The sequence below is a fragment of the Hibiscus syriacus genome, unplaced genomic scaffold (genome assembly GCF_006381635.1).
Source record: "Hibiscus syriacus cultivar Baekdansim isolate YM2019G1 unplaced genomic scaffold, ASM638163v2 tig00111594_pilon, whole genome shotgun sequence".
NCBI lineage: Eukaryota > Viridiplantae > Streptophyta > Magnoliopsida > Malvales > Malvaceae > Hibiscus > Hibiscus syriacus.
The window spans coordinates 717,853-733,073 of NW_024063131.1; the positions used below are offsets into that span (position 1 = coordinate 717,853).

The 15,221-nt window shown below is 35.2% G+C and overlaps 1 pseudogene; it reads left to right on the forward strand.

The window, feature by feature from the left end:
* Positions 1-14,892, forward strand: part of LOC120165736 — a 31,252-nt pseudogene extending 16,360 nt beyond the window's left edge.
* Positions 14,893-15,221: the final 329 nt, after the last annotated feature.

A 15,221-nucleotide genomic window follows, 5' to 3' on the forward strand; every position in this document is an offset into this window, starting at 1 on the left:
CCCCTTTTAGTTGAATGAAACCCTCTCCTTATCTCTAAGGTCGGATTAAAACCTCACCATCCCGGATTAGTTCTGTTGTTCACGTAGATTTACTCTAACTCTCTCGATATTAGGCATCTAATCCTAGAAAAATGACAATCTCTCGAAAGCTCTTACAAAGTCTAGGAATGTTTTGTCGAGGCACTAGGAAATTTCGTCTCCATATTTTAAGCGCATTTAATTCCAGTCCCAAGTATTACTTTCTTTAATTTCTATTGTTTTAGACATTTGACCTCTAAGTTTTTGTATGTTTCATTTTAGTCAAATGCATGTTCCTGAGTTTATTTTGATTTCAGTCCTATGTGATAATGTTGGTTTTATTGCAGTCTCAGTGTCTAGTATGGTATAATGTTTATATTTCCACCCTAATTATTATTATGTTTGTTGTTAAGATGTTGAAGTTTCTGTTCACTATTATTTAGTAATAGTTTCTGAAATTTGTATTTTGAGGTGCTATGTTTCTATTTTATGTATCTGAGTCATATTTATGCATTATATGTTAATACACGCATATAGTTTATATATTATAGTACAAAATATATATGTATATAATTTTTTCTTGAAAATGTTACTTCACGTGATAGATTTTTTATGTACTCTTTAATATTTAGATGACCACATAACACTTTTTAATTAATTCATATGATATCTTCATGTGCATAACTTGACCCATATCAAATAATTGGATTAAGGGTAATGCTCGTTCATTTTAAAATAGTTGTGAGGTGATTGTCTTAACTTATAAGAAAGTCGCTTTCGATGAATTTAAACTGAAAGTGTATCCCGCTAAGTAAAACCCTAAAATTTGATCTCACCTAAAATTGAGAACGAGAGAACAAGAAATGTTCATCTATTTAAATTCTTCGAGAAAAAGACGTTAGAACTTATTATGGTCCGATCTCGACGTCTTTAAATAATCGAATATCCTTCTTCTTTCTAAAAAGATTCATAAGTTTTAATTAAATTTGTTTAATTTCATGCATTTGAATATTACAATGAAATCGTAATATTTCTTTATTTCAATTGGAGTAAAAATTGATTGCCTCAAGGCATGAAGGGTTGTTTCTTCTTGATATGAAATAATTAAATATTATTAGATTTTGTTTTAAAATTCATAGAGTGTTGTTTTATGGGATCATAAATTAAATTAAATTCGAACTCGTAAATTTTACTGCAAAGACAATTAATTAATCGACTAGGTACCGATTTAGGGCGTTGTGGGGGTGCTAAGCCTTCCCACACATAACCTGCTCCCGAACTCATTTTTTTGGTACGCATACCGTAAATTTGTCATTTTAATTAAAATTAATATTTTTTATTAATGAAAAAAATACGTTTTTGGGTGTCCAATCACACCATAATCAAATATTGGTGGCGACTCCTCGAACCATACGCTTTTATTTTTAAAAGGGAGTCCCAACTTTTTCAAAGCAAGATATTTTTTAAAAATCACATTATTTTTTAATTAAAAATTAACCAAAAGATAATTAAAAAAATGTGTTTTTTAATCCTGAAGAAAAAAATCGTTTCAACAGCTTGGCGACTCCGCTGGGGACTTTTTTATGGAGTCAGGCTGATGGTCAATTAATTAATTGTCTTTGCAAATTAAAATTACAAGTTCGTTCTAATTTGGTTTTTGATCCCTTGTTTGGTTTTAAATAAATTTTTGTTTGCACTTTGATTAACCATTAAATAGTTGTATTGATTTGTTTGTTAATGTTTTCAGATTAATTGTGTGTTTTTGGATTTGAGGATTGAGTTTGCGTGCTTGTGTGTCTTTTGCTTTTCCTCACACACTGTGCACTTGTATTATCATAACATGAGTTAAAACCCCACTCTGTCCTATTTAAGTAGGAGTGAGAAACTTCTCCCTCGTGTGGTTTTCACCTCCGCATGAGATAGTGAATTGCTCTTGGAGCTCACGCCTTATGGTTCTCGTGATGATATTCACCTTCGTAAGGACATAAGGAGGTGTGTTCCCTCTAATTGAATTCGATCCAAATGCTTGTGATGGGTTAGGATTAAGAGTCTGGCAGCCCAATGGGGCACCGACAAGGACAATTCGAGAACTTGTTACTTTAGAGCCGAACCCAACATATAGTTAACCTAAAACCCTAACCTAAGTAAAGCCTAACCCAAACCTTAAGAGTCCCGTGATGAGAGTACACAAGGAAAAGCTCTTTTGAGTCTTTTAATTTTTCTAGTTTAATTTTGTTTTTCGAAAAAATGTATGAGAACTAGAAATCATGCGGTTAGGTTTATTTTTTCAAACAAGCATGCGAATTAGATATCATGCGGTTAGGATTTTTTGTGTGAATAACACAGCATGTGGGTAGAAAGCAAGTTTGGGTAGGATTTATCATACCATGCATGGGTAGTCAACATGCGAGGGTAGGTTTTATTTGATGCTTAAAGTACTTATATCTTGTTGTTTATCTTATGTGTACTAACCCATTTTTGTTATGTGTCTATTTTATTTTGATTTTATTGCATTTGCATCTTAATATCATCCAAATGTGTTAATTCACAAGAGATTGACTAAATAAGAAGGTTGTTCATAATGAGATAAGAAATTCTTAGTCATGTAGTCAAACTCAGGAGATCCAAAGATGTTCGAATGATCCATGAAGAAATACATCCGATGAATGAAGAAATTTGAAGTTGAATGAAGACTTTATTTGAAGACGCAAAGGGTGAGATGCTTCCTCAGGAGACAGATGTAATCATATTAAGGACGAGAATACCCTTCATGAAGACATGAAAACCACTTTGAATTGAAAGAAAAATAGAGATCTCAAGATTCAACCATAAATAATGTAAGGGACATCAAGCATCATCAAGTGTGATAAAGTGCACTGACAACTTTGGGTGCAATGTTAGATCACAGGAAGAGTACAACTTAAGAAAGTGAAGAAACAAATAATCACATTTTTATTTTGACTACCTGGTGTAATGAAACCTTGTTGTCTAAATGAAGGTTGTTCTATGGTGGTCACGTATGGGATTAACACCTTTTGCATTTGCATTTACATTTGCATTCACACTACTTTAATTTAAGCATTATTACGTGCATTAATCCTGGAGCATGGGGTAATTTGTGGAAGATTACATGACAAAAATGTTGAAGGTAAATCGAAGCTACCCCGTTTGTACCTATAGAAGGAGCGAGAGCCATGAATATGAAGCTTGGGACATGCCACTAAGAACTGTGGGGTACCGAAGAGCAATTCACCGAATCTGATCGATTTGGGGGCATGGTCTTTTAATGAGCAAATGGGGTATTAGATCGTAATGATTCTAAAAATCTAGTCGAACACCCAGATGACCATTATGGGGCATCCTAATTATGAAGAGATCATTTCATCCATCATGAAGCTTTATTTCACTCGTATTATCTTGTTTGAGTGTGTTTTTGTTCTTTCTTTACTTATTTACCTAAATATTTTGTAAAAATGCTTTTTGATTGAACTTATATCTTCTAATGTTATGAGCAATGAGTAAATTTTAATCTTGAAATTCATTAAGTATCAATTGGATTAAAAGCTCTGTCAAAAATTTGGAGTTATAGATCTTTAACAAGGTTACAATATTGAAAACTGATAAAACAATGACCCTTGACCTTACCAGAAGATACACTCGAACACCATACCCTTCTCTTGTAGGGACCAATATAGCATTCCTCTCTTATGAGGAAAATGATCAAGAGGTTTGATATTCATATATGCATAGGAGCGAGTAACATGGGGGCATCTCTTGTGTATGACATTACAAAACTGACAAGACCACACTTCTGTTGAGGACGTTCAGTGATGATCCTAATCTTCACAAATGGAATGTGGAGTGGATGAATTTAATATAGGTCAATTGTTTTGGAACTGAACTCTAAATATGGGATTTTCTGACCATCAAAGACACCTAACTATAACAGATTTTTCTCGATGAGCTTAAAAAATTCTAAATCTGAATACTCCAAAGGTTAATAAATTACTATTATCATATATTATTCAATAAAGCTGAGCTATTCCACTAAAGCTATTTGTTATAGAGGAAACTCAAAAGCCCCGACTTTATGAATATATTACATTCAAACCATGACATTGCTCGAGTACTTGGCAGTTCAGTGTTTACTCCACTACAATTGTCAATTCGAAGACTCTCTGATGAGATGAACCTTTCAGCTAGCTTGATAAAGACGATTATGATATAAAAATACACAACAAAGCTAAAATTGTCTAGCCAAACAATGGCAAATTAAATCAAATATATCTAATAATGAGTTTCAGTAAAATGGACTAAGGGAGTTGAGAAACACCTGTTATAGTCAATCTCACACAAGAACTCAGGAATTTTATATTTAGACTAATGTCTCTGCACTACCTCTACTAAGGGAGTCTATGAAGCTTGAACAAATGGAAGATTTCATAGAATCGAAATAGAAGCATTCTAGAAAGTCTAATAATTGATTATACTAGTTGCGTCATTTTGTCCAGATCTGATTAAAATACCAAGCCAATAAAAAGGGGCATATCATAATGTTCACAAGGATCAAGAAATAAAAAACATCTTTGATGACTGAAACCTTAGAAAGTAGAAAGCCAACCTAAAGCCAACCCATCAATTTTGACACTTGTCAAAGAGCTATAACTTTGAAAATATTAAAATAGTTGTAGATTCTTTTGATATTATGTGAACTAAGGTTTATGATTTGCTTCAATTGTGAGCCTGAATTAAGGGGAAATACTTTATAAAATTCTTTCGTTATTTGATTTCTAAAGTAAAAGAAATGAGATTTTTTTTTTCAAACAGGGCGATCTCAAATTCAAAAGGTCCTTGAAGCGGGTGAGGCCCATTATGCCTCTATTAGAGAAAAAGAATAAACGATGCCAGAATAATGAAACATTCCAAAATCTTGAAAGTAAATAGTCCGAGAGATCAAAAGGGCTAGAGGATAGAACTTGTAAGACTTCCTTGTAACAATGTAAGTAAAACGTTGAGAAGTAGATGATTGCCTTATTTGAAAATGGGTACACACCAGCTCGCAGCAAAGTGCAAGAGTGAGACCAGTCAAGGATGAAAATTTTGGCACTTAATTAGGGATGGATCATGAAAATACCCACTTTGGGGCATGACCAAACCCATATCATGTTGAGATAACAAGGTTCTAACTGAAGAGACGTTGGAAATGGGCCCACAGCTTGGAGTGTCATGGGAAGATCATGAATTTGAGTAGAGCTTACCTTGTAGAGGAAACCAGTCGAGCATAAATTAATTGTAGAGTCTTGGAAAACAAATATGATAGTACAACTGAGTCAAGGACAGAAAGAGGAGCAAGGTCATATTTTCGACCATACCAAGAATTCAAGAGAGAAAATACTTCTTTCGAAATGAAGACAGAAAACAAAGACCAAAAGATGATTGGGAATATCTTCAAAAGTTGGAAGATTAAAATTATGAGTTGCTACATTGATATATGAGTAAACCCTGGAGAGAAGTGATCAAGTGGAAGAAGACCAAGTTCCCCATTTTGAAGTCAAAGAAAATTGAATTACCATTTATGCATTCGTGAGAACATTATTTACATAAAAGAAAGTGCATTACATTGCATTCGTATTTCACACATTAAACACATGTTTTCTACAGATCTTCCAGTGAAAAGAGGAAAGCAAAGATTCTTGGGTACGGAGAAGTGAATCAATCGATTAAAAGGACTTGAACACTTGCGATTAGGGCAAATCAAACGAGGAAAGTTCAGATTCAGAAAGCAAATCATTTCGTTGAAAGATGATGGAACAAATTGATAGAGGAGTCAATCTTTAGTGTTGTCTTCCTTGACTTTCGCGCGAAGATGATTCGATTCTGTAGTGTTTTCCTCAACTTGACTTTCTCGTGTAAAGAAGTCAACCTTTTTGTAATGTTGTATTCAATCCTGACTGTCTTAGGACTTGTGCCTAGAAAGTTCAGTTTAGTCTTTCCAAAGATTATTCCCCAATGAACCTTATTCTTGATTTTTTTAGGTTTGTTTCTTTAAAAACCTCAATTTAGTCTTTCTTAAGATCGTTTCCCTAGAAACTTCAACCTTGTCTTCCATAAGACTCTAGAAATCAACATTCTCTATTTGGGTCGTTTTTGTGAAAGTTCTGATTTTGTTTTTCTTAAAGACCTTTTGACTTTCTCAATATATTAATGATAAATGAATTGCATTACTACATTCACTATTCAGATACGTTGCGCTTTCAAGATGAATATTTTACAGGCTTTTCAAGAAAACTAAAGATTTATGATAAGCAAAAGTCATTAACCAATTCAAAGTCCTAAGAAGAGATAGGTTCAAATGGCACTCGAGTTAAGGTATATTCTCATATATGGTGACTGCGAGACAATTTCCCACAAGAGAAATGAATTTTCAAAGATTCTCTCAAATCCTAAACCTTCGGGTATAATGTTTTAAAATTCTCAAATATACCCTACTAATTGGTAATGTTTGATTTTCAGGTTTGATCTTCGAAACAAATTGATCCCGATTCAGTTCCTCCTAAAGAGTGGTGGAGTAAATCAAAATTTTCTCGAGTATGATCTCCCTAAAGAGTAGCAGAGAAGATTCTCTTTCTTTATTCCTAAAGAACAATGAAGCAAATCACATTAGATTCAATCTTCCATGAAGAGCAGCGAAGTGAATCAAAATTTCCTCGAGTCTGACCTGCCCTATAGAGTAGTGGAGAAGATACTTCTTCATTCAGATTTGGTCTTCCTAAAGAGCAACGAAGCAAATCAAATCTGATTCAATATTCTCTGAAGAGCAGCGAAGTGAATCAAAATTTTCTCGAGTCTGACCTCCCCTTAAGAGTAGCGGATCAGATTCTTTTTCTTTTAGATTTGGTCTTTTTGAAGAGTAGTGAAGCAAATCACATTTGATTCTATCTTCCCTGAAGAGCAACGAAGTGAATCAAAATTTTCTCTAGTCTGGCCTCCCGTAAAGAGTAGCGAAACATATTCTTTTTCTTTCATATTTGGTCTTCCTGAAGACCAGTGAAGCAAATCACATTCGATTCAATCTTCCCTGAAGAGCAGTGAAGTGAATCAAAATTTTATCGAGTCTGACCTCCCCTAAAGAGTAGTGGAACATATTATTTTTCTTTCAAATTTGGTCTTCATGAAGAGTAGTGAAGCAAATCACATTCGATTCAGTCTTCCCTGAAGAGCAACGAAGTGAATCAAATTTTTCTTGAGTCTGATCTCCCCTAAAGAGTAGCGGAGCAAATTCTTTCTTTTTTCATATTTGGTCTTCTTGAAGGGCAGTGAAGCAAATCGTATTCGATTCAATCTTCCCTGAAGAGCAGCGATGTGAATTAAATTTTTCAGATCTGATTACCCAAAAAAGTGGAACAGATCAAGTCCGACCTACCCTGAAGTTGCAGTGGAGCAGATTAACCTTTCAAGTTTTTCATAACTAGACAAATAAAACCATCATTGGATCTTTGCTCTGTTCTCGTTGCATGACAATGAACAAAGAGAGGCAACTGTAAATGTTCGTTTTGTCCGTAAATTTCACTCGTGTTTTAGTTGGGTTTATATATATTACTAGGATTAATTATTAGTTATTATTACCAAGTGTTGCATGTGACTATCTATATATATGTGTGTATATATATTGTCATTAGTTAGGTATATTATTAGTTATATGTGTGTGTTTGATTGCATATGGGCTATTTATTTTATTATCTATATTAGTGATACATGCGATCATATATATTATTATTATTAGTGTATTTAACCATTATCATATATATGTATATACGTATAAATAAATAAGTAATAAAATACTAATTAATTCTTTTATTTTTACAGGCCCCAAGTACAAAACAATCCCTCATTTGACCCAAATAGAGGCACAAATCGAAGAAGGCCTAAACCCGTTGCAAGCCCGACGTTATTGTCCAATTAAAAAAACCCTAAACCAGTATGGTTTTCTGTTGGAAGACCAAGCGCCGCCAGAAGCCTCTACGTTGGATTTGATGAGATCCAACAACCATAATGCGAAGACCATTAGGGTTTTAGGTCACCAGTTTCTAGCGCAACACAGTAGAGGGTGTTGGATCGGGTTCCAAGATCCAACAATTAACAACACTTTGGAGGTCCCGAAGTGGCGCGTAAAATGTACCGAAGGCTCCTCAGCTCCCTGAATGGCCAAATCGTACGCTTGGAGACCACATTCTTCGCTCTAGATGCCACCCGAGCCTCCATGAGCCACCTGTCTCATTCATGCAACAGTCTTGGATTGCACCTGCAACAGTCTTGGATTGCACCTGCAACAAACAAAATAACAACGAAAACAGATTCCTTTGGCCACATAAAAACCTCCAGCGAGGCAGGCCAAAACAGAAAAAAAAAACATAAAAATGGGGATTTCATCGACAAAAGGAGGAAATCAACAACAAAGGTAGAGAGCATGAAACTAAAAAATTGAATCATTTTTATCAACAACAAAGATAGCAAGGAAAAAACCCAAAGGGACCTTTCCCTTTCTATGAGCGAATCGGGTACCCAACCAACACAGAAACTAACCAAGCGTAAAAGCCTTATCTGCTCGGTCGGAAAAGCAGTGTCACCGTTCCCCGGAGCCAAAACTCCCTTAAGATGTAAAAGGTAATCCCATTTTTGAGCAATTTGGTGGGTTTACGGGGTTCCAGTTTGAGATATTTAGGTCTAGGCTTTTGAGGGTTTTTGAGAGGGGTTTCGTCTGGAGTCTGTTTAACCCCTCATCGGGGTCGCTTGGGGGTAGAAGCCATGGTGGCTTCCTTGGCCGAATGGTAGGAAGAAAAGAGAGGGGTTAAAGGGCGAGAGCAGAAGAGAGGGGAAAAGGTTAGGTTTAAGTCTCGGGTGAGTTTTACGCCTACTAGGCTCTTTATTGGAGCTCTAGGTAGCGGAGGGGATGCCATGCATGGTTTCTTTGCATTTGGGTTCAAACATAATGGAGGATGAGGGAGAGGAGAAAGAAACGACTGAGTGAAGGAAAGAAGAAAGAAAACAAATTGGGGCTAGGGTTTAATTTTTTCCAAGGTATTATATATATATGCTCACTGGAACGACGTAGTTTGGGATGTCTAGGTCATCCATTTCGCACATGGGTATTCATTGTATGAGCCACTCAAGTTTTCCATTGTAATTCATTTTAGTCCTTAAATCAAGGTATTCATGTTTCTAATTTTGTCTCCCTATTTTACGTACATTTAATTCCGGTCCCAAGTATTACTTTCTTTAATTTATGTTGTTTTAGATATTTGTCCTCTAAGTTTTTTCATGTTTCATTTTAGTCCAATGCATGTTTCTAGGTTCATTTTGAATTCAGTCCTTTGTGATAATGTTGGTTTTATTGCAGTCTCAGTGTCTAGTATGGCATAATGTTTATATTTCCACCCCAATTATTATTATGTTTGTTGTTAAGATGTTAAAGTTTATGTTCACTATTATATAGTCCTTATTTTAATAAGTATGCTTAGTTGCTGAAATTTGTATTTTGAGGTGTTATGTTTCTATTTTTTGTATCTGATTCATATTTATGTATTATATGTTATTACAAGCATATAGTTTATATATTATAGTACAAAAAATAGATATATACAATTTTTGCATGAAAATGTCATTTCACATGATAGTTTTTTTATGTACTCTTTAATATTTAGATGACCACATAACACTTTTTAATTAATTCATATGATATCTTCATGTGCATAACTCGAACCATATAAAATAATTGGATTAAGGGTAATATTCGTTCATTTTAAAATAGTTGTGAGGTGATTGTCTTAACTTATAAGAAAGTCGCTTCCGATGATTTTAAACTAAAAGTGTATACCGCGAAGTGGAACTCTAAAATTTGATCTCCCCCTAAAAATTGGGAACGAGAGAACAAGAAATGTTCGTCTATTTAAATTCTTCGAGAAAAGATCGTTAGAACTTATCTAAGGTCTGATCTTGACGTCTTTAAATAATCGAATATCCTTATTCTTTCTTAAAAGATTCATAAGTTTTAATTAAATTTGATTAATTTCATGCATTTGGATATTACAATGAAATTGTAATATTTCTTTATTTCGATTGGAGTAAGAATTGATTGCCTCAAGGTATGAAGAGTCATTTTTTCTAGATAGGAAATAATTAAATATTATTAGATTTTGTTTTAAATTCATAGAGTGTTGTTTTATGGGATCATAAATTAAATTAAATTAAATTCAAACACGTAAATTTTACTGCAAAGACAATTAATTAATCGATTATGTACCAATTTAGGGCGTTATGGGGGTGTTAATCCTTCCCCACATGTAACGGACTCTCGAACTCATTTTTCTAGTACATAGATCGTAAATTTTTCGTTTTAATTAAAATTAATATTTTTATTAAAAATGACAAAATATATTTTTGGGTGCCCAATCACACCCTAATCAAATATTGGTGGCGACTCCTTGAACCATAAGTTTTTATTTTTAAAAGGGAGTCTCAACTTTTTCAAAGCGAGAGATTTTTTTTAAAAATCTCATTACTTCTTAATTAAAAATTAACCAAAAGATAAATAAAAAATGTGTGTGTTTTTAAAAATATCAAAGAAAAAATCGTTTCGACAATTACCCCACAAAAAATTTGGATATTGTCGCCATCTAGAATTGTATGTATTGGAGTATGATTTCTTGTTGTTGCTTCTATTGAAGTTGCCCATGAAATTGATAGACTTCTAGTTTGCTGGGCATTCACACTCATTATGATTTCCTCGGCAAAAAAATGCATGTTGAGTTAGTTTTCTTGATTTCTTTCACCTCACTAGAACGCTGCAAATTTTTTAGCATGTTAGTTATAGCAGAAAGTTGCGCAGAAACTGAATTCTTACTGTCAAGTTCATACACCCAAGATATTCTCCTGCTAGTTCCAAGCCTTGCAGATGAGAATTGATAGTCATTATTGGTTATCCGATCGAGGATATCAAAGGCTTCCTCTTCTGATTTATTGAGCAAAGTGCCATTTGCGGATGCATCCAACATCATGCGAGTAGGTGCATTGACACCGTTATAAAATATCACAACTTGAGTCTAGTCATGGAATTCGTGGTTAGTACACTTACAAAGTAAGCTTTTATATCTGTCCCAACACTCATACATAGATTCATCATCGCCTTGGCAAAAACTTGCAATGTCATTGCGGAGCTATGTGCGCATATTGGGCAGGTTGTAGCAAAGCAGAAAACTTTTGCATAAGTTAGCCCAAGATTCCATTGATCCAGAAGGGACTTCACTAAGCCAAGCACTTGCTCGATCACGTAGAGAGTAGGGGAACAATTTAAGCTTCAGCACATCTTCATGCACTCCTTGTTGTCTGAACAAATCGCACACTTCAAGAAAAACACAGACATGTTGTCTAGCATCCTCATTAGGCGAGCCACAAAATTGACCGATGAAGTTTAGCATGTTGAACATCACCGGTTTAAGTTCAAAAAGGGTTGCCTGTATTTTAGGTGCCACGATTCTAGGGTTGAGATCATCAAGAATCAGATTTAAATGATCTAGTATTGCTCGTGGTCTTGCAGCATTTCTGGGAAAATTATTTGTCATGACATCGAGATCTGCCTGATCTTCCATATTATTGTCAGTTTGATACTGCAGTCGATTTATGTAATCTCTGGCACGTTGTTTACGTTGTCTTTGTCTGAATGACTATTCGATCTTAGGTTTGAATGGTTCACCAGCATATCTCAGGGTCATGCACCGAAAAAAACCTTCAAAAAAAATAAGAAAATAAACGAGTTAAAATAAAGAAAAAAATATGACAATAAAATAAAAAATTATATGGCTAGAATTATCAAAATTCCTTCAGTTGCCAATCCTCGACAACGAAACCAAAAACTTGATCGCATGTGAATGTATATGCTAAGGCAAGCAAAATATGTGCATGTGTACACAATCGATGCAAGTAGTATAGTAGTAAGTAGAGTTATCATCTCCTCAGGGATTGGTGGGAATTGTTGATGTTTGCTATAGCTAGAACTAGATGTCATGAGCTAATCCTGAAATTCTAATCGAAACAGAAAACAATTAGTATAAGAGGATATAATTGGAAAAGTATTGTCAAGGCAAGAAATATTGTGAAGTATGGTGTGCAGAAAAAGTTTGGTCGAGGCAAGGAAAATTTGCAAAAGTAAACAAATAAAAATTGTCAAGGTAAACAAAAGTGTTGAGATCAATATATTCAGAAAAACTTAGACAACCAGACTTCTTATGGAGCACTTAGGTTGGTTTTGTTATGGCGAGAAGTTATTATATGCCTAGAATGACTTAGTGTGCTATGTTTAGGGTGCCCGGCAAGATTACTGGAGTATTCAAGAATTGTTGCTACAACAATACTACTCGGTGTGAACTATAACCCTTGGTTTGTTAAACTATTGTTGTAGCAATACCCCTCAGTGTAAACTACATTAGTTGCCTATCCTACTCAAGTAGTTACCCCTTTTAGTTGAATGAAACCCTCTCCTTATCTCTAAGGTCGGATTAGAACCTCACCATCCCGGATTAGTTCTGTTGTTCACGTAGATTTACTCTAACTCTCTCGATATTAGGCATCTAATCCTAGAAAAATGACAATCTCTCGAAAGCTCTTACAAAGTCTAGGAATGTTTTGTCGAGGCACTAGGAAATCTCTCAAAAGCTCTTACAGTGTCAAGGCAAAATATTAAAACAATTAACAAAACAACATTAAACATAAGCAAACTTCATCATTTATTAACATCAAAATAAAGTTTCATCAAAACAATAACCAACACCAAATAAAACAGTTCATGGTACAACAAATAACATCCAAAAGTTAAACATTCAATACAAGCTTTTATAGCGATTTGGAAATTAAGAACAAAGGAAGAAACACTCCGAAATAGAGATCTGTCGTGACATTATGACCACCACCACTCCTGCTCCAACGGCCAGCCCCTCTCGAGGGCCTGACTGCTGCTCCGATGAAGCCCGGCTATGGAGGGCACCAAGGATGGTCGAGTGAGGGAACGGTGGAAAATAAGCTGCTGCTGCCACTTACTCCAAGCCTAGGGTAAATCCTCTCCTTTATTGTCTCTATTTTAGGCGGCTATAATAAGGTATTTATAGTGAGAATTTCTATTGTTTTGTGTCCATGGAAATTTCCTAAATACCCTCGTTGACTTACCCATTTTACGAATGACATAGCGGCTGAAAGTGATCAATTTCCTTTATGAGGGCGTGATTGCATGTGAGGATGAAGCAGGGCAAATGATGTCAGCAGTTGTTGAGCCACGTCAGATCTGCAAGATAAATCTTGCCTCGGCAAGAAAAATCTCCGTTCCTCACTGTCGTGATCTTCTTATGTTCCTCTAGCCCTAGGAAATAGTTTTGTCTCGACAAATAAATTTTTCCTTAGTTATTTCCTGCATCAACACAGCCAACAAAGAATCTTCCTCCTCAGCAGTATCAGTTAAGCAAAAAAATCTTGCATAGGCTAAACTTATCAAAAAAAATCTTGCATAGGCTAAACTTATCCACCACATGTAAATATGACCTAAATGCAACTAAAATGGTATGACAACGACTTTTAGACATACAATAACTTAAGTAAAAAAAACAGAAAACATAATTTTTTACGGAGTTATCAGAGTCTAAAACTTCTCATTTTGAGGTAGCTTTGAGAGTGGTGAGATACATTAAACAAAACCTTGGACAAGGTTTATTATTTGCAACAGAATACGAGGCAAGTCTGGTTGTAGATATCTTTACAAAAGCCTTGGGAATACATCAACATAATTACCTAATGGGAAAGTTGGGAATTAAAAATGTTTTTAATTGCCTTGGGGGAGAGTGTAGAAATAATGTGTAGCTATTTTATTTGTAATTTGTTTATATTTAGTTGAGTTGTTAGTGGTTAGTTTCATGCTATAGATAGTTACCTTTGTTTACTGTGTATAGGAACTATATATATTAACTCTTTGTACATTTTTATCAGACACACGAATACAGAGGAATTATTTTTAATGGTTTCAGCTTCTTAACAGATCTTCCTAGAAGATCCTTCCAATAATCTCATCCCCAACACGGCTTATTAGAAAGAATCAGGTTATGGTTTCAAATCGCGGTTGCGTTTTCGGTCATTTCGGTTTATCGAGATTGTGGCCGTCACGGGTGATATTGAGCGCTATTGCGGGTGTAACGGCTAACTCGAACGGCGGCGAAACCACTATATCGCAGGTGAAATTGTATTTTTTGAACGTTTTTTGAAACCCTGAATCAGGCGTTCCCCGGAGTTGCATTTCCCTTTTTCTAACCCATTTCCCTGAGGCCGTGATGCAAAAGCACGAATCCTTCCTTGAAACAGTGAGAGGTCAAAGAAATGGGGTTCGAGCCGAGGAAATCCACATTTCGTTTTGGCGGTTCACGCGCTTTCCGGGAAAGGCAACAAGTCGATATGGGACAAGTTTTTTGAGGTTTACAGGCGATGGGGTTAGTCTAAAGACGATATCCTATCGGCGTTTAGGAAACACCCTCATTCGATGATGTTGTCAGAGAAGAAGATCATGAGGAGCACGGATTATTTCGTTAATGAAATGGGGTGACCATCGAGAGCCATAGCCGAATGCCCTGTGGTGCTGTTCTTCAGCTTGGAGAAGAGAATAATTCCCAGTTGTTCTGTTTTCCAGATTCTGTTGTCTAAGGGACTGATAAACAATATTTCAGCTTGACGACGTGTTGCTGCCGGTGGAGAAACGATTCTTGGAGAGGTTTGTGAGCATATCAGGAGGATGTGCCTGAATTGTTGAGCGTGTATCGAGGGAAGGTGAAATATGAGGGGTTGTGAAGTTTTGTTTTTACTTATCAACAATTGGTAGTAAATATCGATTTGCTTTTGATTGTATTGATGAAGCTTTGGTGAATTTAGGCACCAAATTAGTACCACTGCAACTTGCATTTCATGTATACAGTGCGCATTATGAGTTCCATGTTAAGGCCGGGGGCATATATATATATATATATATATTAAAACATGGTTGAGGGGGAAAATGGTTCTGATCTAAAATGTCTGCATTTTTTTTATATTGGCCTTAACAAGGTTCTTAACTTTTAATTTGCATCAGTTTAGTTCATCGGTCATTATTGTCAGTAAATTGTTGTTCCTGTAATTTGTGA